Source organism: Aulostomus chinensis, chromosome 14 (genome assembly GCF_037954235.1).
Source record: "Aulostomus chinensis isolate RoL2024-O1b breed Wild chromosome 14, RoL_Achi_v1.0, whole genome shotgun sequence".
Classification (NCBI taxonomy): domain Eukaryota; kingdom Metazoa; phylum Chordata; class Actinopteri; order Syngnathiformes; family Aulostomidae; genus Aulostomus; species Aulostomus chinensis.
Genome location: NC_141333.1, coordinates 14,746,877 through 14,770,528, shown reverse-complemented (window position 1 = coordinate 14,770,528; position 23,652 = coordinate 14,746,877). Strand labels below are relative to the sequence as shown.

The 23,652-nt window shown below is 41.4% G+C and overlaps 1 protein-coding gene across 2 annotated transcripts in view; it reads right to left on the bottom strand.

The window, feature by feature from the left end:
- Positions 1–23,652, bottom strand: part of agbl4 (AGBL carboxypeptidase 4) — a 277,380-nt gene that overhangs the window by 91,345 nt on the left and 162,383 nt on the right. The gene's annotated exons all lie outside the window — the stretch shown is intronic.

Below are 23,652 nucleotides of genomic sequence, written 5' to 3'. Positions count from 1 at the left end.
CTCATAGACTTTGATGGTGTGTGTTTGAAGGAGAGTGCAATTTTACACTTGAAGTCTCCAGCAGCTAAGAAGAAGTCTAGAGGAGGCGCTTGCTGCCTCACCCCACTTTTTAACCTGCTGCTGTTCTCCACTCACACGTGCTCACACACACACACACACACACACACACACACACACACACACACACACACACACACACACACACACACACACACACACACACTTGAACGTTGAGCACCGCAGTAATCAACACCTCAGCCCTCTTGATCTACCAGTCCCTCAGGAAAGAAGATCTTCACATCCTCCAAGAGGATGAAGGGTCTGCGTGTATGTGTGAGGCACAGTATGGCTAGGTCACGGTGAAAGTCAGCTCTCAGGACCAGATTTCATTAATATTCCTGAGCTTCACTAACCAGTTGCAAAGAGGGATAAGCAAAGAGACTCTCAGCATACTTGGAGTCCTTCTCGTCTTTCATACAGTACCGCCTGAAGTGGTACTCGCTGATGGGCGACTTAACACTTATTTTAGTATTTAGGAGATGCTCTTGCTCAGAGAGAGTTATAACATATAATAAGAGAGAAAAGTGGTCTGTGAGTGGCGTGATGGTATAACTTCAAAAACAAGTTCACAGACTCTGCAGTCGTAGTAGTGAATTAGTCACAGGGCTCTGGAGGTATTGCTATCATCAAGAAATGATGCTGTAAGTGCTCAGGATCAGGATGAAGGTATTGAGGGGGATGTGTTCAGGTTAAATTAGAGGTGAGTTTGCCTGGTTGGCTGAACTCAAGCACGTAAAGACGTGGAGGATATAAAACCTCCTTATAATAAATAATTAACAAGCGTAGGAAATTTATTAGAGCTGATTGATATGTGTATATATTTGTTTTTGGCTTGTACCTTACTGCAAAAAGTAAAGTAATGATACGTGTGATGATTAAAAAAGTGAATTATTCTAAATTTATCACGTATAACAATATTGTCTGTGACAAGGATTAAAAATATTCAAATTCAAATAGATATTGGTAAATGTGTGACTACATTCATTACATTCATACACTTAATAGATACTTTCAGGAGGTTGCCTTTCTCTCTGTTGAGAAATGTATTTTAAAAAGCTTTTCACATTTTGGGCATATTTACATACAAACAGGGCCAACATTTATACACACACACACACACACACACACACACACACATATATATATATATATATATATATATATATATATATATATGTATGTGTGTGTGTGAGTGTGTGTGTGTGTGTGTGTGTGTGTGTGTGTGTGTGTGTGTGTACAAATGATGGAAATATTTCATGTGTGTACACACACACACACACACACACATAAAATACTTCCATCATTGTTTTATAAAACAACTGAGTGGGTTCAATGACGTGGCAAGTATTCTTCCAATAATTCTGGTAGATTAGAGAGAGCCCAGGCATACTGCTGCCCTCTATTGGTTACTAACGGCTCTCCATTTACAAGATAAACTTAAGGCGAAATTAATCAGATTATTTTTCTTAATATTTAATTAATCAAAATGATTATTTTTCCAACCCCTATAATGATATGTTTTTACTTATAAAAATAAAAAGCTTACTTTTTTTTTCATAAAATAAATTAAAGAGAGGTGTGTTTGGAGTCGTTACTACTTAGAAGAGTGAGAAGAGTGTGAGTTGTTATTCATTGAATGAAGAGAATACAATGGCATGCATGAATTGGAAAATGTGACACCAATGAATGAGTAGACTGTCCATTTGAGCATTGCAATTTTTTTCCTTTGTATTTGCAGTACAGTACAGTTATTCATTTGTATGTTGACTGTTCCTGTGTGTAAACTTGGGATACACACACACACACACACACACACACACACACACACACACACACACACACAATCATGGCTGTGGTGCACTACAACAGGTGAAAGTGGTTTGCTGGGTGGGGGACCATGTAAGCAGTAGAGGTCACTGTGACAACATGAGACACAGAGCAACACGAGAGCATGTTGAGATCATATATACAACCCACCCAACACAGATACACTTATACTCTCACACACATAGGCTTCATCCCTTCATCCCCCTGCCCCCCCATCCCAACACACACACACAGACACACACACACACACACACACACACACACACACACACACACACACAAACACACACACACACACACCACGACCACCTGTGGAGAGCGCGGACTCTCTAAAGTCAGTCCGACATGGAGCTGCAGCAAACATCAATAACAGCAGAGAAACATTTACACCTGCAGTTCTTCTCACGGCTGCTGTTCAGGCGATAAAAACCCTGATTAGAGCAAGTCGACACCATCACCTCTATGCCAGAAGACAACATGAAATACTTATCCGTCAGTAAAGTACAAACAAATCCCCTCTAGAGCAGATTAATATTCACGAGTTACAGTTCAAACACATTTTTATATGAAAAAGTCTTCTCCCACCAACACAATTATTATTTCAGTTAATGTCATCAGTCGTAAATGTCTCCTTTTTTCTTGTTTTTATGTACTGTCTCTCACCATTTGTGAGGGGTTAATTTTCAAGGACTAATAAAAATATAATCTTCAAATGCAGCAAAAAAACACGTTTAGCTTATTGTCATACTCACAATTTTTATGGGTTATTTGTCAATTTCACAAATGATATGTTTTCTTTTTCTTTTTTTTTACAAATAAACTCCATTATTTACTGTACTTGCTTGCAATAAATTTCTACTGCCACACTACTTCTACTACAACTACAATTCTAATAATAATTTATATTATATAATAATGTTGACTAAAAACTGTGGACACTTGGATGGAGACCTGAACTGATTAGCAGAATAAATGTTATCTCCTTGGGGGATTAAATAATCTCTTGAATTGTGTGGCACCCTCTGCTGGCTCTGCACTTTCCTGCAACTGGTAGACTGCTAAAGAACTGGTGCTCATTGCTGATAATGGAATGACAATAAATGACATGACGCACATTTGTGCAAGCTACAAACGGATGGATAAAAACCTGATGGCCTCTAAAACTGATGCCGAAACTGATAAATGTCTACACAAACACACACAAATAAATACACACATGAATACACACACACACACACACACACACACACACACACACACACACACACACGATGATGCTTGCCCTGGGGGATAGGGGGAGGAGGGGTTGAGGTCTGTTGACAATGTTTCAAGAGGCTGTGGAGGCCAGTGTGTGAGCCACACACTTATCCACATGTTGGGTGAGGGAGCCAAGATGTTAGTGTGATGACCACAGAGGCGGCACTGAAAAGGTTGTGGCTTAAATCTGAGGGAGCAGACCATCTTTTACACATGGCTGTCAGGGTGGAGATGCATTGAAGGCTGCAGAGATGATGCGCTGCTCCATCATGCATCTCGACGGCCATCAATCCACTGCCGCACATATGCATACGGTTTGATTGGGCACTCCCAGCCCCATACTTGGCCTGTGCCTTGGTTAACGCATTGGTTGGTGGATCACTGCAGCTTAGAGATCCCCTGCAAATTCAGCCGGAACCTCAGTTACAATGCTCTGCCACAAGGAGGCATCGTAGGAGTCTCGGTGAGGGAGAGGCTTTGTACTGACCATAGCAACCGTAAACTCTGCTTCCGGGACGCTGGCTTGGTGGCCGGCGGCAGAAGCTAAGAAGGGAGATTGCTGGCATCCCTCCACGCAATGGCTCACTTAACTGACTGCCCTAGACACATGACAAACCCTCACACGATCTAACAAGCAGGTGATGAAGAGTGTGAGCGTGAGTTCAGCCTGCCAATACTTACACAGATAATGAATCTGTGGTAGAGCATTACAAGCCACTACCACTGCTCGCTCTTCTTTGTTAGTCGTTAACATGGATAAGGTGCTTAGTGTTCCTTAGAGTTAGACGCACGCACGCGCACACACACATGGACGTGGGCACGCATGCACACACACACACACGCACACACACACACACACACACTCACACACACACACACACTCACACACACACACACACACACGGGGGGGGGGGTGTTACACAGAGAATTACATTAGTGAAAGCATTTCAGGGCAGAAAATAGGATTGAATTAATCTTTATCAAACAGAGCCAAGAGCTAAGGGATCATACCCCGGATGAAGCCAGCCCAGCCTCTAAGTGGCTGGCCACTGCCCTCTCACTACCGTCCACAGACACACACTGATCAAACCATCACATTGAGTGATTGTAATTTACTGATTGATTCAATTATTCCCATTAATTGCAGTTAGAATATAGTTCATGTCACGGCAACTACATGGTGCATTGTGCCATAACATTGATACAGCAATATATCGCAGTATTTTTATTCACAGTACTCTATCAATATTTCAGTCCCTGGTATTGATGCATCAAAATGAAATGTGCTCAGTAACAGTGTAGAATTGTGTGACATAATCTGATGATCAGAATGGAATTTTTTCATGAAATATTTTTGTTTACATGGACTCATACTGTGACCCAAATGGTGATAAGTATGGTAAGGTCCATGCCAACACCAGCCCTCCATGTTGCTGTGGTTACAACACAGGGCAATATTCAGAATATTCTATATTTGATTGCAACTAAATACCTGATAATAGGCCACACTTCCATTGAACTCCAAGAAAGTCAATATTTAACTGCAAAGCTCGATCTGTCCCAGTCAACAGATGTGTAGGAGTGGTGAATCTGGACTGGACCTGCCAGGTTAGGTCACAAAACAAGGAGGCAGTTGGGAGCCAGAGGTGGCGGCCATTCCAGCTGTCATGGCAGACCAGCCAGCGAGGGTGGTCTCTGTGGCTAGCAGAGCAATAAACAACACTGCAGATCCTGAAATAGTCTGAAAACAAGACTGAAAACAAGCTCTCTAGTCATGTAACTGCAGCAGAGAGCCCATATCCATGCTTCTATTCTTAGATGTTTGATGAGAGCAGGGCCTGATCAATCTTTACCTCCACAAGTGGAACAATAAAATTTTGTAAAGACTTAAAACAAATGTAAAATTGATCTTCTGACGAAGAGATAAACATCTCAGTTTCACTTTATCAGATTCTCCTCTTAACAGTTTCTATTAGTCTCTCTTGAATATGACTCCATTCTTTTTCTTTCTTTTTTTTTTTTTTTTTTGCAATTTAATAAATAGTCCTCTAATATGAGCCTGACAAGCCCATTCCCTGAAAGGAATCCAAAATGTTTTAATCAGTATAACTACGGCCATTAACAGAACCAATCAGTGGACCCGACTGCAGACTGTGAACCCATGCTAATGTGGGTGGGGGCTTTCAAATGGAGTGCAGAACAAAAACTATGAATGTACAAGTCTCATACTTTATGACTAAATAAAATATTCATGCCCAATCTACCCAAAACCAATTTTCCAAGTTTTCCTCCAAAATTTACTTTTCATATTTACTGATTGTTAGCATAGATAAAAGGGAGATTGAGGAAGGAGAAAAGAAAAGGTGGGAGCACTTCACATTAATCTGAAGTCAATATGGCTAAATTACACTGCCACAGCCACCCTTCAAAATAAAACGTTTCAGTAAAAAAAGGAAAACAAAACAAAACAAAAATAATTAGTTGTATCTTCTGGATGGATATATTGCTGATGTGAGTCTTCATTTGTAGGGAAAAGATTTATGTGATGTTCTAATTCCAGAATACTTCTCTGTGATTGCTCTCAGAGAACAGCAAGACCAGGAAATCTAAATTTGTTGCAGCTGCCCTGCCAATAACACTGTCCAAGAGGTGGACTGTCTGATGTGGATGAAATAGGCTGGCACGAGCTCTTTTGGAATGCCTCGTCTTGCTAACCAAAGTTATTTTTTCATTCCTTGGCACTAGAGTTTGCATACATTCCCAATTCTAACTTGTATATTAATGCTACTCTTCATCATCTCACTTGAAAAACTGACAATTTCAGACACCTACATCCAAGCCACATTTTTTAACTTGTACATGCACTCAAAAACTGATTCATTTCGCCTGTGTTCTGCTGAGGAACTAATGTTTGGTATACACTGTAGGAGCATTTGGGTTCTCTGAAATTCTCTGGAATAGAGACCCTCTAAAGTCCCACTGATTTCCTCCATGTCAACTTTATTCCAGCGGTCGAGATTTGCCTGCTGCTCAGTGAGTGAAAATACGGTATGTCAATACAAGCTTTGATATCGACATTACCTCTACGTTATGGATGAGCCTGGAGGATAGAGCGACAGTGATAATGGCCTCCCCTGATGCAGCTGCATCTCACAGACTGAATATGAATGCACCGCAATGGCAAAGAATATTAGGCTAAAAAGTAAAATACATTTGCTTTATTAAATGTAATTTTCCTGTACACCAATTTTAATCTTGTTGTGTTTGTCTGGTTCCCATCTTGTATTTCACAACAGTGGTTGCTAAAACACTTCTGCTACAGTCAACACCGACTTCTGCTTTGCCATTTGACTACAGATACTCTTCAAATCTACTGTAAATCCCCTTTGATATTCATTTACAGATATATTTCTGACATTTTAGCAAAATCTTTTTACCTTTGACCTTTATTTTAATTTCCACTGACTCCTGAGGGACACAAAACTCACACACCTATAGTAAATGACACCAATTCCCTACCGTGTGGTATTGTTTGATACATTTCAAATAGCATACACTAGGTCTCAAGAATGTTTTTTTTTTTTTTTGCTGAGAACAACTGCTTTCTGTATCACAAAAAGGATGTGACTGAAAGTGAACCCAAACAATAAGTTTGCAAACTGAATAACAAAAAGGATAAGCAAAATGTAAAAATGCTCAGTTGAAATGAAGAGATTTCAGAAATAAATGACACATTGATGAGGGTTTGTCATTAAAATAGTCATATGACGCATTGTTTCTATAAAAAATACTGCTTACAGGCACATTTGGAACTGAATAATTTATATTGTGTTCAGTGACTGCCTTTTTGTGTAAATGTAATGTTTTGTTACAGCTTGTGAGATAATTAGTGTGCACTGAACTCCCTTAACTCTCTGACTGAGGTCACATGCTGGAAAACGTCATCTGCACAGACACACACACACACACACACACACACACACACACACTATCATATATCCAGGGTCAATAGGGTTATGAGTCAAAGAATGCCTGTCAACAATCTGACTCATCTTCCTCTGGTCATCTCATCTCTGCTGTCCAAAACAGCCCAATCAACTCAGTCAAATACTGAATAATACTTCTCTATCTCTCTATTTTTCTGTCTCTCTCTCTCCATCTCACGCACTCTCTCACATACATACACATACTTGCACGCACGCACGCACGCACACACACACTCCTGGATGTGCTGCCCTGTGTGCAACTGTGTCTTAGTCATCCTCTCTCTAACAAACCAGGAAGGTGAGATAAGGATGAGCTAATGGCCAGAGCTTTTAAGGTTATGTTTAGGTGTGGCTGGCTGGCTCACTGGAATCAACTATATCACGATGTTGAGGGGAAAAGCTTTCCTTAAACTGCAAAATGTATTAGCACAAGGTTGATTCCTCCTGATATAATAACGTTTGCTTTTATTTATAAATATATATCTAGCATAAGAACTGAATATTTTAATATTTATAGATTTAAAAAATAGAGCATGTAAATGGTTTCTTAGTCAACCATGTATGGTATAGTGAAAAAAAATCACTATCGGTTCATTTGGGTAGGAAAATGGCTTCTTGCCAGTCGAAATAGGATCGTGTCTCCACTTGCATGACAGTGTCAGTGGAAATCTGTTGTGATGCCAAGAAGAGGAGAGAGAGGATGGCAGCAGAGAAGATGGAGAGCGGGGCTCTATTGCGTGACCAGAAGGCCTTGGTTAAAAATACAACAAACCAAATAAAAGATTTATTCCTTCTGAGAATGGAGAGCAGCTTCCTCTTGAGCGGAAGGAGAGGCCAGCCGTGGCCACCTGCACTGGGCACACAGTCCTCCCTGCTCTTATTGCACTCGCCCTGTCAACTGCAGTCATCTGATAACATGCACGACAGCAGCCATATACAGGTAATACATGTTGCTGATGCTAATACATGAATGCACAAGCATGCCGTCAAACACACAGATATGCGTGTGGTCATAGTCATCTCACACCACGCCACCGCCTTTTCTGAGAGCAGCAAAAAAACATGATTCAGTTCCATCTTGATTTCATTAAATATTCATGAAGACCAATTAAAAGAGCAGCTAAGCTGGCTGTCAGTACTCATTCCTCTATCTTCTTATCATAGCCAGTCTGACGGGGAACTATCTTTTTGAACAAGGACCCCATGGGTCGAGGCTGTATGACCATGGCACCGCACTTCTCTCCTTTTTAATACTCAGACTTTGAGGGCAATAACTGATGCAGCTGGATGATTATAGTCTGGTACAGTGTTGTCAACCACACGATAACAAAATGTCCCCTCGGGGCCGTACTTTACGGCTAGTGTGGCCTTGTATGTGGCCTTTCTAATATGGATATGTTATCAATATTCCACTGACAGTCTGCAAGTTTGTGCATCACAACCTTTGACAGCCAACCGGAGAGCAAATCTGTTCTAGCCGTGTTATTATATGACTAAACAGGGCTTTAATGTCAGGAGACAACTAAAGAGCTACAGAAGATCAAGCACATAAAGGTATGATCTTAGAACACAAATGAGAAAGAAGGCTGCGGCCTGTCATAATAAGCATAGAAAGCATCTCTGCATATACACATCAACAGGCAGTCTGGACTGGAGAATGAGCAATGGTGTTGAATGCCTTCTTCAATGAAAATGCTTGATGGCTCACAAGTCTCTTTTTCACAGCGAGTGACCCCACCTTTTTTCAAGTCCAATGCTTACCTGAAGAGGGTCGGTGCAAAAGAGGTCAATGACTCAGGTGGAGTGAGTTCCAGAATACTCAGAGCCCATGCAAGTAAGCTGTATGCATGACTTCATAAACTGAAATGGCCTGACTCAGGCTGATGAGTAGCTTAAAGAGAAACTCCAATACAGGAGGCTTCAGGACTGCTTATCTGACAAGAGTGCCACAGGGAACTGCCTTTGTCCCCTTTCATTTTGTCTGCTACACATCACAACTCAATATTTTACAGTATTTGTGAGCTACTCGTGCCTCCTGGGTGAGCTTCAGCTTCCCTGGGCTTACCAAGCACAATCTGTCCCTCCATTCAAACTGGTGAGTACTAGTCAGGTGCTGATCAGCTGGAACTCTGAAGTTTACATTCACAGCACATTGATTGTACTGTACAACTGGACCTTTGATTGACATGTGAGGTGTCCTGACAACAAAAAAATCATAAAGTACACAAATTTTCTATCAGGAATACTCGTAGTTTACATCCCTAATTCATCCATAATCGTTCGTCTTTGTCAGCTGTGCAAACACCTTACCAACCTCATTCATTCACGTGCACTGGAACTGCTGTAGTGCCAGTTTCTGCCCAGAACTTTCCTTAGAGTGAAGCGTCTAGATAATGTCAGAACAGAATACTATACAAAATCTAGTGTTTCTGATCCTCACAACTCTACAAAAAGACAGTCAAGTACCTTTTGGGGTGTTTCCTTCCAAGTCAACACCATACGCTGACGTAACTCGACTATACAAATTATGTGTGTGTGTGTGTGTGTGTGTGTGTGTGTGTGTGTGTGTATGTGTGCGCGCACCAGATCAAGGCTTTGCGTGTGTGTGTACAAGGATATACAAATGGATCACCTGAGAGCTCCTGCTGAGTTGAGAGAGTTGAGAGACCTAGCAAAGAATCAATCACAGCATCTCGACACTGGGGACCAATCATTGACTTGAGGACACTGATAGCATACTTGAAACCTCAACATACAAATGCACTCACACACAAACACACACACACACGGAGAAGAACTCTGTCCTATCATCATTTCCCCAATGGGCTGTGATTGACCCTTGCCTGATGGAGCGTGGGTGTAGTGACCTGGTATTTACCAGAGAATGTTGAATCAATGCCCTCCCAGTGGCAGGTACACAGTCGGGACAACCCCACAGCATTACTGTGTGGAGATCAAGGCCTGGCTGTTACAACAGTACTGTGCATGATTACCGCTAGATTACATTGCTCATTCAAAAAGACATTTTAGAGTTCTTCATAAGATTGCAATCTGATCATTCAAAAAAAATAACTAAAGTTTATTCTTGTCCCCTAACATGGAATCGTTAACATGAAAATGCTTCTGTCAGCAAATATGTCTACTCCTGTGTCAGGTAACTTCAGAGTAAAATACAAATTATTATAAAAATAAAATGTACAAACTCCTTCATCACAAAGTTTAAAGGAGAGGTCTGTTCTGCTGTGTGATAAAAAAATGTTTTATCTTTAGGAAACACTCCAATGCCAACTGTATAGTGGAAAATCCACCCTGGTTTTATAGTCTTATATTTTCATCATTTTTGTTAGGGGTCTTCAATCAAGTGTGAGAGATGTGAAAATGGAACTGAGAGTCTGCCACATGGGACTCGAAGCCCCTTTCAGAGATGTCAACAAATTCTCAAAAGTTTTTTTTCTTTTTCTCACGAATGAAACTGAAACTTGTACCTCTCCAAAACAATGAACTTGAATATTGACTTGCTGATCTTCCTATCTTCAGAACAAGCCTATTGGAGTATCAATGGACAAGACGTGGGGTTGAAAAGTTCACACATCTCTCCTTGAGGCTTAATTGGAGCTGAAGGTCAGGAGATGTGTATGTTCCTATTGGTTTACTGTGTTTATGGATCCAACAAGAGTTGTGGATGTGTGTACGTGCAAGCTGTGGAGCAGTTCTCCTCTCGTGTCTTGTTGCATTTTTCCCATTTCAAGACCTGCTATTTTTGTATTAAAAATATCCCCCAAAACAAATTCAAATGTCTGTTATCTTCAAGTAACCAGACAGTGAGAGACATATTAGAAAAGAAATGAAACAAAATGTTGTGTGACTAAAGCATTTTCTCCAGCACAACTTTTCCATTTAGCTGAGTTCAATCAGGTATCGGGATGGAGTGCGGAATAGTTCTTTAAAGCTGAAGCAGGCTGGACTGCTGTGTTACTGGTAATTAAACGGGGATAATAATTAGCTGTTAGTGTAGGAGAAAAGGATGGAAGGAAGAGAAGAGGGAGATGCGCCGAAACACAAATACAAGCAAACAAAAGCAACACACACAAACTATCCTGCAAGATGGGAGTGATGTGTGTCTTTTCCCTATGTCAAAACAGCCTACGTCCTCTCCAGATGTTGACGCGTTGACCAGATGGATGCACAGTTTGATGTCTGGTAACTTCTAATCACAGCTTAAAATGAGACGGAAATGTGAGAAAAAAACTGGGAGGAGATTAAAAAAAGAGAGATGACAAAATGAAAAAAAGGAAAGATGTTCAGAAGATCTTCATCTGAAGATAGCAAACTCAAGAGGAAACACTGTGTTGACAAGCAGCACCGAGTGCCTCTGTGAGGGAGTCCACCCATCCATTTTCTATACCGCTTATCTGTCAAAGGTTGGGGGGGGGGGGGGCTGCAGTCTATCCCAGCTGACATTTGGCGAGAGACGGGGTTCACCCTGGACGGGTCACCAGTCCATCACAGGGCCATCAGGAGCAATTAGGGGTTCAGTATCTTGCTCAAGGACACTTTGACATGGTCACCGAGGGAAGTGAGAATCGAACCAGCGAACCTTAGGTTGCTAGATGGCCTCTCTACATCTGAGTCATGCCACCCCTTGGTGAGGGAGTGAGAATGCTATTCTCTACAGTCACTCTCATTTCCTGTCTCTCTTTTGGTCTAGAAAGGGTGAACCTGTCACCTTCACTGCCATGTGACTTGGAACCTGGAAATCAATTTGACACTGAAGCTAAATGAAGCCACACTAGCCAGCGCAGGTACCTACCTGACTTATGGCCACTCGCCTGTGTTGCATGAGTGTGTGTTTGTGAACTGGGCTGGACGAGAGGTTTATGAGTGTGTCACTGTGAAGCACGCCTGTCGACAAACAGGGACAGCAGCCAGGCTGGGGGGGGATGTCGACTATCGGTTTCAAAGACCTACTGGTTCAGACAAGGAGGCCCGGCTGCTTGTCATTCAGCTGAAATTGCTCCCCTGCCCACTGGAGACAACAAGATTACATCATCTGCACAGAGCACATATCCAATCATGTGGTAGTCGACTTCCTGACACACACTTCTTGGTTGCACGTTGAGAATCTATAAAAATATAGAATTAATGGCAAGGCACAGCTCAAAGTCGACTGGATGTCTATTTGTGAGATTATAGAGCTGCTCTACATTGGCAAACATTTAGCAGCATAGTGGAAGTTTGGGCCTGCCCACTTCCACTGGTGACCCAGTTATCTCCTTCCACACACTCTCCTGGCAAATGTTATTTAAGGCATCTTATTTAAGCTACTTCGGTCTGCCTACATATTCTGCTTCCTCTGTATGATGTCTTGTCACCCACCTCGCCTCTGACTTCTCCTTTACATTCTTTATTTGACATAATCAATGCCAGTTCTGTTGTAATGGTTGCAGACTCTGTTCTGGACCCCTTGAGGGCCATAAGCATTGCTCTCCTCTCCCTGCTTTTGGTGAGCTCATGTACAGATAGGGAGGTCCCAGAACAGAGTCATGCTGCCAAATTAAATTTCAAACAATGGCAGTTAAGTTTTCATTTAGATGAAAGTGGTCCTGACTGAATCACAATGGAAGCCAGCTGGGTTTTAATCAGGAAGATGAGCGGAGTGATAACTATCCTCCTGCAAGTCACTGCAACTTCTTAGGTTTATCTCACTATCTCACTGGCCTCTGTGGAGGGCCTTCTAAGTGACAAGACTCTGACCAGTGAGGGTTATTCTTGTTCATCTGGACGAGACAGCATGGAGCTAGCATCTTTGCACTGATACATATTTGAAGAAATAGATTTTTTTAGCAATTTGTTTTTTTGCTAATCTAGTCATTTGTTGTATCATTATCCAGGACTACATTGCATTAATATGTTCAATTTCATTATTAGTGAAGAAGAGAAGGTGTGGCAGTGCCTAGTTTTAGTTTAGTTCACCTCAGTCAGGGTTTACTCCCATTCCAGGAGTCTCTGCAATTCTCCTGATAAAAACAAACAAGAAAATAGGCGTTTGACGCATCTGTAATCACCTTAGCTATATCCGCTCGAACAGAGGGCTTTTAATTTGCTGTGCTTTTAATTTGTTTTCACAGCAGTTTTGAGCAAATTGAATTTGTTAATTAAAGCAGCAAAATGAAATGCTGAGCATTATTGACGAGATGCTAATTGGGTTAGTGTGGAAATTGGAGGTGAGGGTGAAGTGGGGTTGGAGGGGGCTAATGAGATGGTTGAGGGGGAGAGTGGGGGCATTTTGGGGTATCAATAGTCAGGACAAATCATATTACAGAGCAGCACAAGAAAGGCTACACACCAAGTGGCCCCATAGTGCTAGAATTATGGTCTGTGTGTGTGTGTGTGTGTGTGTGTGTGTGTGTGTGTGTGTGTGTGTGTGTGTGCATATACATGACTTCAGAGGTTCTTTTTGGCAGTCACACAAACACAGCTGTTCTTCTTTTCCAATACAAACACATAAAAAGCTACATGTAAAGACATAGATGTGCACACACAAACACAGATGAGGACATTACAATTATGTGCCTTGATTAGTGCTTCAGAAGAATTCCATGATATCAAGTGGACCTTGAGATCTGAGAGTGAGTACAAGTATCTGTTTATCCTAATCATACAAATGTATAACTACATAGGAAGATTAAAGCATCATTTCTGGACCATATCTTCCCTCTTCTTGTTCATAAAGAAAACTGGGGACAAAATTCATGAAACTGGTTAAATATTGACAGGTTCTGACTATTATTCTATTATAAGTGTCTGACAACACAAAGGCAAAAAAATCCTTAAAAAAAAAAACCCACAGGAGTCTCACTTTGAAAACTTGGAAGAGGTAAATTGTTACAGGAAGGAAACAGCGTTAAAGCCTGAGTAGGAGTGAGACTGTTTTGGGACGTTTGCAGAGCTTTCATCAACAAAACGCTGAAGTTGCTGGTAGCTGCTACACATCTTACAAACCATCATGTTAACAATGACCGCTTTTACCAGGATGACCAATGTCCCTTAAAACCACAAAGTCTACGTATGTCCACACTATCACTTAACAGTGGGACTTGACTCATTTTTATCATGGCTTCTCTACAGAAAGCATGTACAGCCAAGAGTGGAAACCCACAACAGTGAAGCATATAGGTTTGATGAAATCAACTGTTCAAAAGGGAAACCTGAACAAATGTGTGTGAATGAAGATTCTTCCATACAGAACAGACGGCTCTTGTTCTGATAAGTATTGAAACATATACAGAGAACACTGACATCTGTTTTAAACACCTCATCTATAAAATACTTACCTTGTTTGGTGATTGAGGAGTGAATAACTTGGTTTGCTACAGTGCCATTGAAATAGTCATTGAATTCCTAGGTCCCACTCCTCCATGTGGTGAGTGTGTGTGTGTGTGTGTGTGTGTGTGTGTGTGTGTCTGTGTGTGTTTGCGTACATTCACAGGGCTAGTCAAGCATCATGCACAGTCTAGTATTAAACATCACTCTTTAACCAGCTCATTGACCCCTCAGAGCTCTGCTGAGCTGTTCAGTACTAAGATCGCTCGGAATCCCTTCGGGCACGTTGGCCCGCTGCACTACTAATGAGAAGGATTCACTCATTTGGCTTGAGATCCACACGGGTGAGGTACAGAGGTGTTGGGCTGGGAGGGAGAAAAAGATGGGGGGGGGGGTTGGAGAGAAAGGGATGACCACAGAGGGAAAAAAGCAGGCCAAACACTGAGATTCAGACAAGGCAGAACGAGAGGGGAGTACTCTGGAAAAAAGAAAAGTGTGAGAGAGAAGGAGTGTGTCATGTTTAGCTGAGCAGTGGTTGAATTAAAGAGGTGATTATGGCACTAATTACAGGCTGAGCTGCTTCATTGATAAGGTCCCAACCCACACCTGGCAAAGCTTACAATAATGCTGGGAATAAAACAAACACGCACACATGAAATGAGAAGTATACATCAGGATCTGTAAAAAGTGTTGGCTGACCTCTACGCCTCCAAAAGAATACTGCTTTGCTGCATTCCCAATGCTGAGCAATAATGCAGTATAAGTACTCATAATAAGTTGCATATTTTTCATACGAAACAAACAGAAAATATGCAAGGCTTTAAGCTCCCTAAGTGCCAGAGATTTCCTGCATAAATCTGCGTGTTTTCTAATTTGTTATTAGAGAAACCGTCAGGTTCACACAGCTTTTTCATTTGCGAGAGGATGCATCGAGACGAGGTGTAAATTAAATCTGGATAAGTCGAGCTGGAAACTGCAAGCCAGACAGTTTTGTGTATCATACATAATTGATAGTTTGTCTCAGAACTCAAATGTTTTGAACTGGTCATTGCTTTTGTGATTGTCTTTGGTTAATATTTTGTGTTACTTTTTTTTTTTTAAAGCAATTGATTTCAGTAAGCACAGGCCAGGCTTTTCAAAAGTTGAGGGTCTGTCCATGACCTCCCTGACAAATAGATTGAATACACTGAACAGCATTTCTACAAGGTCTCATTTCTACCAATTCTATCATGTAATACCCTATTTGAAGAGGGTGAATTTGAATGCTATTCATGGTCCCTATTACCAAATGTCCTCATCTAAGAGAGTGCACTCAGCCAATACGAATCAACCTGAAAGGGATTGAATTGTTTGGGTGCCACTGTATTTCATGCGGTCGGTAAATATATCTATCTTGTTCATAACAATTTGAGGCTCTGTGTTTTGTAATCATAAAAAAGGATAAGTTAGTGGGAGATATGAGAGCTGTTCTTTTGAGAGAGCTGATTACAGCAGGCACCATCTGCGTGAAGCACACAGCTGCCTGCCTCATCAGAATACCTAATATTCCAATGGAGCGGCTCTAAGTACCTGGCAAACCCAAGTAGATAGATAACAAAGAGCCTATTAAATAACGGACAAAGTGGCTTGTGAAGGTAGGGGTGGGTGGTGGGAATTAGTCTTTTAGCTCATCTCACACACTGAGATGAGATAGCCCTGAGTTCTAATTAAAATTCTCATACCCATCTAAGGTGGTAATTTTGATCTGAGGAAGAGTGGAAAGTTTGATGTCTTGTGAGACAGCTTGCTTGCTCCTCCTGTTTCCCTCTCTCTCTCTCTCCCCCTCCCTGTTTCTCCAGGTCCTGATCTAAATCAATGTTATCTGTCCAGCCTTGTAGCTCTGTCTTGCCCTTGCTCAACCACAAAGTCATGTGGGAACCATGCTATTTACAAAAACACTGTGATGTAGTTAAAAAAACAACAACAACAACAGAAAAACAAACATGAGAAATGTGAACACACACAGCCCACATACATTATGTAGATATTTTACCAAAATGCCCTGTGACTTTACAATCAGATAAGGATTTTTTCCCCCCAACTTACTCATCCTATTCTCCTCAGGATGTCTTTAGATCATGACTGACATGGCAAGTGCTGATTCTCAGCCAACTAATTTGTTTAAGTAAATGTTATGGATGATACGGCACACAGGACCATTGAAATTCATAAAGAAACACAAAGGTAGGACTACTTAAAAGATTAAAACATAATACAAAAAAATATAATATACAAAGGCTTTATACAAAGCATGCAATTACTGAAGGCACTTAAGGGGGAAATGACTTGTTAAGCATGCACAATGATGTTATTATCACACATGTAATTTAGATTTCCAAACAGCACTGTTGTTTTAAACGATGGAAGGAGGGAGTTAAATTTCACATGTATGCTGTCATGCATTCATTTTTCTCTCCATCAGTCTAATAGTCGCACCTCACACTCTCTGTCTCTTGTTTTTTCCATTTTCCTTGTCCTCTTCTTCCAGCTCATTACTCCTAAACAATTATATTGTGGGTAGAAAGCCTCACCTGCTGCTGGGTAAAAGAAAAGCATACAGCAAGGAGGCACAACGATGGATCGCAGTGTCAACATCAAAGTTATCATAACCTTGGCTGATTTATATTTTCCCTGTGCTTTTTACCACTGGACTTTGCAAACACACAGATTTACTTAAGTTGTTTTGGAGTATTTACACACACCATTAATTTCTCCAACATCTTTTTGCCTAGTCTTAACCATGACACCCGGAAAATCAGCATTTTACTATTCAAAATTAGGGAAACAGCTTTTGTCTCCAATTGCATATGCAGTCCCAAATTAACTGGTATTGTTTTGTCTCCACTTAAGCGTCTTCAAGGTGCAATGGAAAACATTTATACCTCCAGGTCAGTAGGTGTCTCACTCACTCTTGCTGCACTGATCTATTCTACTGGTTGCCGGGTTGACATAATTACCCAGATGTGGTTTGGGTTGGAATATTGGTAATAAGACAAACAATTCATGTGATCTATTTCAGCACCATACATTTTTTGATGTTGTCACACACTAACAATAACAACTTGTACCTGTCAGGCTTGAGCAATTGATATTGTTGGTTAGCAAACGTTAGCTCACCTGTCCAAATGAAAGAGGCGACCCCTGCATAGCTTCACAGTTCCTTTTGGTCTTTCATCTTAGACCACTGTAGAAATGCTGAACCAATACTGACCCTCTTCCTGCTGCTTTGTTGGCCTGACAGTATTTGAGACGAACACTTATGTTAATTGGCCATTTCTCTGACAAGTTCAACACCTGGCAACTCCTGATCTCCTGAGGTCGGTGAGGACACATAGATAATATGTGATATCAATGTGTTTATGCTGTCGGCACAGAAATCCTTAACAGATTGTCAGGTTTTTCAGGTAAATTTAGACTTTCCCTCTGCACATTTCCAATAGTTATGGTTATGTATTTTGTGCGTGATTTGAAGTTTTTATTTGTTTTCTTAAAATTGTTGTCTCTTGCACCTTCAAGTCACACAAACCAAAAATAAAGTTTTCATAGATGAGCAGGCAGCTTGGCGAGGTGTTGGGGGCCTGACTGAATGGCCATCATTCTGACTGAGCACCTTCATTGAAGCTGTAAAATTAAACAGCCAATTTCATCTTGTAATTGGATAGTGAAATATTTGTGGTGAAAGTCCCTGCTATGAGAAGCGGTGTAATACAGGAGAGAGAGTGAAACTTGGTCGGATAATCCCATTTAATACAGTCTAAATCAGCAACTTGTTTTGGGTCTATTTCCACTTTTCCCTCTTGGCTGTAACACAGTAAAAACAGCAGAGCTACGATTCACCTGCAAAAAGGGACTTAAAAGTGATTTAGCTGAGGAAAGTGTTGGTACTTGGTGTTGCTCATGTTAAATGCGACATATCTCAGGGTCAGACATTAAGAATTCATTGAGGTAGTCTCTGCTTGGCTGCAAAAACAGACGCTTTAATTGCCATAAATACACTCTAATTAACAGGATGGAGATCCTGTGATGTTTTTCACCCTGCCCACACATTAGTGCAAAAATAGCATTTACAGTACGCCGTATTATTTGTTAATTACCAGTGTTAGAGCGAGAGAATGGGGGGGGGGGGGGGAGTACACAGCAGATGGCAATACCTCAGGGGTTAACTTCCTCTATCTCACCATACTGTGTTTGCCAATATAAGCTACGGAGACGCCGCCCTTGGGTGGTATGCTCTCTGTGTTGATGAGTGAGTGCCTATGATAGGATCAAACACTTAAATGAGCCGTGATGATGGGCCCGGTGATACATGCTGCTGTCTCCAAGCTCGGGCCGCAGAGGATTTCCTTAATGTCTCCCTCGCTTTGCTTTCCTTGGACTTAACCTCAAGCTCTGTGGATTGAACTGAACTTCAGAAGATACTTCAATATTTTAATGAAAATTTTCAGGAGGCCACATGCTGTTTGTGCCCCTTTTATCATGAAGTAGTGGACTTTTAGCATTGAATGGTTGATACACTAGAGGCAGAAAGCAGAATTGGTATCGCAGTCTAAATACCCCCCAAAAATCTAAATTGACCTGCCAAAATAGAGATTTCTCTTGCTACTCTGTAATACAAAATCTTTCTGAAAGATAAGGTTGGATCAAAAGAGTCTGACTTTAATATGGGAGACCAACTCTCCACAATGGCCATCAACAGATGTAACTCAACAACAACGTTATTTTTCAACATGAAAAAGCACATGAGCAAACAGCCTCATAAATCAAATGTGAAGGCTACTGCCCAGCAACGTGTTGTTGCTTCATCAGCTGCAATCAACTAACTGGTAAAATCAACTCATTCTAATACAGGAGTGCAGGATGGCCTTCTCATTACAATGTAAATGCATTCCCGTGCTATTTTCTGTTGCTTCATTTACTTGAAACTACCAAGTTGATAGTTGGGAATATTGTTGTTGTACCTAATGTTCATGTATGTGTCGGTTAGTGGAGAAAGATGACCATAAGCATTTACTATAATAATCAATTCCATGTCAAAAGTGTTGCTAGACTTCAAGTTAAGTGCTTGTGTACGCATCAAAAGCTGCTCAGCCAATCACTGTCCTATGGGAGGATGGGGGCGTGGCTTAAATAGACAAACATGCGAGCGTTGGTTCAAAACAATGATGAAGAGGTTAGTGCAGCTTGATGACATCAGAACCAGAGAATATTTCTTCTCTAAAAAGAGCAAAAAACACCATGCGTTTTTTTCAAAAGAAAATCGTTTTGGCTCAGTCTACAAACTGGCTTTGGCTAGTGATCGGATTGGTAGAAGTTAGCCTTTGATAGAAAGTGATTGACAGATGGTTCATCCAATCATCTCTTGAAAGTGTCTAACCCTTTCTAAACAGTTTCTAGAAAGTACTTCCCAGATGGTTCAGGGTAACAAACTCTGGTGTGTCAGACATCATTGTGCCACACTAACAGATGTGCCATGAATAGCACAATGGGAAAAACATCTACCAATAACAATTCAGGTTGTTCAACTTGTGCATCAATAGTCTAGTCAGCCAGCCAGCCAAGCAGTCAGTGTCAGGGATGAGACAAGGCCATAATCCAATTCTGGTTTTTACACGGCGTCATGCCTTTACCTTTGACAGCGTGATTGATGTGTATGTAAATGTGCTTTGAGGGGGGCTGTGAGCGGCTAGTTAAAGCAGACATTTAGGGCTGCCCTGTCAAAGATGAATGCAAGGAAGGAGAGAGGGAGAGAGAGGGAGAGGAGAATAGGCGGAAGGAATCCAAAATAAAGACAACTATTGATCTAGGAATGAAAGAAGATGGACATTAGAAGAGTCCTAGACAGGGCGTTATGTACCTCCTGAGCATTACTCTGAATTCATAGGGAGGCAGTTTGACAGCTTCACAATGGCATACTACAGGGAGTCACTATCGGACATACAGCAAGCAGGAAAAGGTTGCTGCCTTTTCAAGTGCCCTCTCCATTGTCCTCTCTCACCCCTGGCCCTCCTTTTACCCTCCACCATCATGCAATTCAACAGAGAGAAAGCAGAGAACGTTGAAGCCAAGACATTAAATAGAGAACAGATTCCTCTCAAGACAAAGCTAGTGCCTGTGTTGTGTGTCAAAGTGTGTGTCTGTGAGCATGCGTGTGCCTGCTTTTGGTTCCCGTGTTATGTGGGCAATAAAGTTTAGCAACTTCAGGGGAATAATAGGTGACAGGAACCTCAAATGCGCTCACCTGTTTCCACAGCAACCAAGGAAGGAGGATGGGAAAGTAAAGGAGGAAGGAAGGAGGTAAGAGGTGCTGTCTCCATCACTCATGCATGCATCCACTGCTATTTGAAGCCATCAGTCACTGGAGTCAAGTCTTTCCATTTGGAACTTAGCATGCAGGCACAAGCTGGTGTCACTGCCACCAGTAATCTGTCTGGATGTTGTCAATCTATTATCCTAAGCAGGAGGTTGAAAGCATCTATTTTCTGTCCTTCATGATGGACAATTCGGTTGAAGTAAACTTCAAATGAAAAGACAGAGATAATAAATTATTGTGAGTTGTTTAACATAAGCATGATTCTTGCAACTTCTCACTTTTGAAGCAGAGGTTCAGTACAGAGAAGTTAGACACTGATTTAATCAGATCACATTAGATGAAACTAATGCGATTAGATGAAATTAAAACTGGGCTGTATCAGCAGCAGGTTGCAGTAGAATATAAAAATGACATAATAACCAGAATGAGGTTGCATAAACATAATAAAAATTAAAATGTGAGAAAATTCACTTTGAGGATTCTCTTGAGGATGTTTATTGTGCAGTGATGCGATTGAAAAAAGGTGGGATAAAGTCACACACCAGTAAGTCAACTGTGAATCTCAGGTCTTCCAAGTCCCAGGCATGTTCCAAATCATGTCTACCACTCCTTACATTTTTTTTTCCCCATGGGGTTGACTGTCATGCTTCAAAGTTCAACAGCTCCTATGTCGACAACTAACTATCAGTGTAATAAGCCATACGTGCCAGGCATTAACATGCCAACCAAATGTAGTCAAAGTGCGCAAATGATATATCAGATAGATACTTTTCTTATTTTGGCTGCTTCAGTTATGAAATACAGAACAACAGACAAGGTGAATCGGTGAGTCTTACTGTAGGCCCCTATTTATTTGCTCTGACTCTTTTGGCCTCCACACAGACAGTTTACTTGGATACAACCAAGGCCTGCTCACACGTGACTGGTCAAAGCTACTTACATGGAAAGAACCAGAAGCTTCCCTGTCCTGACATTTTCTCCCTTGTCTACAGAGTCTGTATTTAAATGGGGAATCTGTGTCTACAGATGATCAAAACAGTGACCTGAGTCAATTGGAGTACAAGTCACAATAACTTGAATCCCTGTCTCTGCCATTAAATACTCTTCATTTGCTCCTTTTTATTTAATTTGTGGTATAGTTTTACAATCATTACTTCTATCTGTTTTTAACTATCATGGCTGCATATTTATGTCGGTGCTTCCCACCCTGCTTACAAAACAAGCTCAAAGTTTATGTAAGTTGGAAAACTCATTAAAGCGCACACACACACACACACACACAGGGGTTTTCAAATGATGTCTTCCACAAAGAATTGAAGACACAGACTTGAAAAGAGAAGGTACGCTTACATGTCATGTCTCAAAAGTATGAGGCAAACAAATGGGAAATGAAGACATTTTACTTTGAGCCTGTTGTTGATTTTCTTTTCTCTCTTGCTATCAATAGGAAGCCCTGCATGGAAACGGGAAACTGATTGATGGGAAACAAGATTCTAATTTCCCCACTAAATGTTTTCACAGCCATCAGATGGCATCAAACACTGAGAAATAGATAAAGGGAGAGAAAGAGATGGGAAAAGAGAGACAGTGCAACAGAAAAAAGATACCTCCGATATCTCCTCCATGCCCCCTTTCGCCCTGTGGACTCTGATGAAAAGCAGACCACAATCCCTTTCAATTTAGTCAGCGTGGCCCATTCCTGTAAAAGGCAATTGACTGGCTGAACAGAAGCACTATATTAAAATATGCAGGTGGAGAAGAGCGAGGCTGAAGAGAGAAAAGGGACACTGGCATTCATCTCTCTCATGTTTAAACTGACGCTTCGCCATGGGGCAGGAACACACACACGCAGACACACACACACACGCAGGGGCCAGGTAGCACTGGGAGAGCAAGGAATTGGGAAAAAATACATGAGTGGAAGAAAAATAAGACCTGTCACTTGCTTCGTTTTTTTTTTCTCACAAGGTAAAAAAAAGGAAGACAGAATAAAAGAAAAGAGAAAATATATATATTATGGTCAACTGGGGAGTGGGACGGTGAAGAAAAGAGAAAAAAAGACTTGGATGAGAGTTAAGTGGTTGTTTGTGGTCGGTAAATACGAGTGTAGGCGTGGGGAGACCAGTGGCTTGGCTAGAGCAGTCTGTTATCGGGAGTCTCCAGGCCCCCCCAGGCGTGCCAAGCTGCTGGCCCGATCACAGGGGCTGAGCCTGGGGGAGGGTGAAGAGTCAGAGCCCTTGTCCATGTATGGGTGAGAGGGCAATAGGGTGGTGAGAGCCGGGACAAGAGATGGTAAGAGATTCCACATGAAAGATCTGATTCTAGAGTGTCGAGCGAGATTGTGGACTTGGCATATGAGAGCATAAAGCATCCATACTCTCTCATCCACTTGAAGGGCTGTGAGAACTCAGAGGAAATGGAAGCTGAGAGCTCATAGTACAGGATCAGGTCAAGGATTTGATGTCATGTGACGTCTGATCTGCTTCATTGAGAATTCCTATCACATGTAATTGTTGAGTGGTGAGGTCTATAACTCTAGGCAAGGATAAAACTGCAGCGAGCCTGCAATCATGCCGTTTAACCATGACCTGTCAGTCATCCTTGGCTTTCGGCTCCAGCTTATCACTAAACATATTAGGTTGGATCAATCCTCCTGTACTGTATCTAGGATTCAAAAATAATCTAAGCCTGCAGAAATACCAACCATCATACGTGAAACATATAAATTAGCTGGCAGCCTCACAGATCAATGTTGACAACCTCACTGAACATATAACTTCGGTTTCATGGACAACAATGCTGTTCAAGCTCAATATATGTGTGTTTTATCATGCCTAATAGTATAACAGT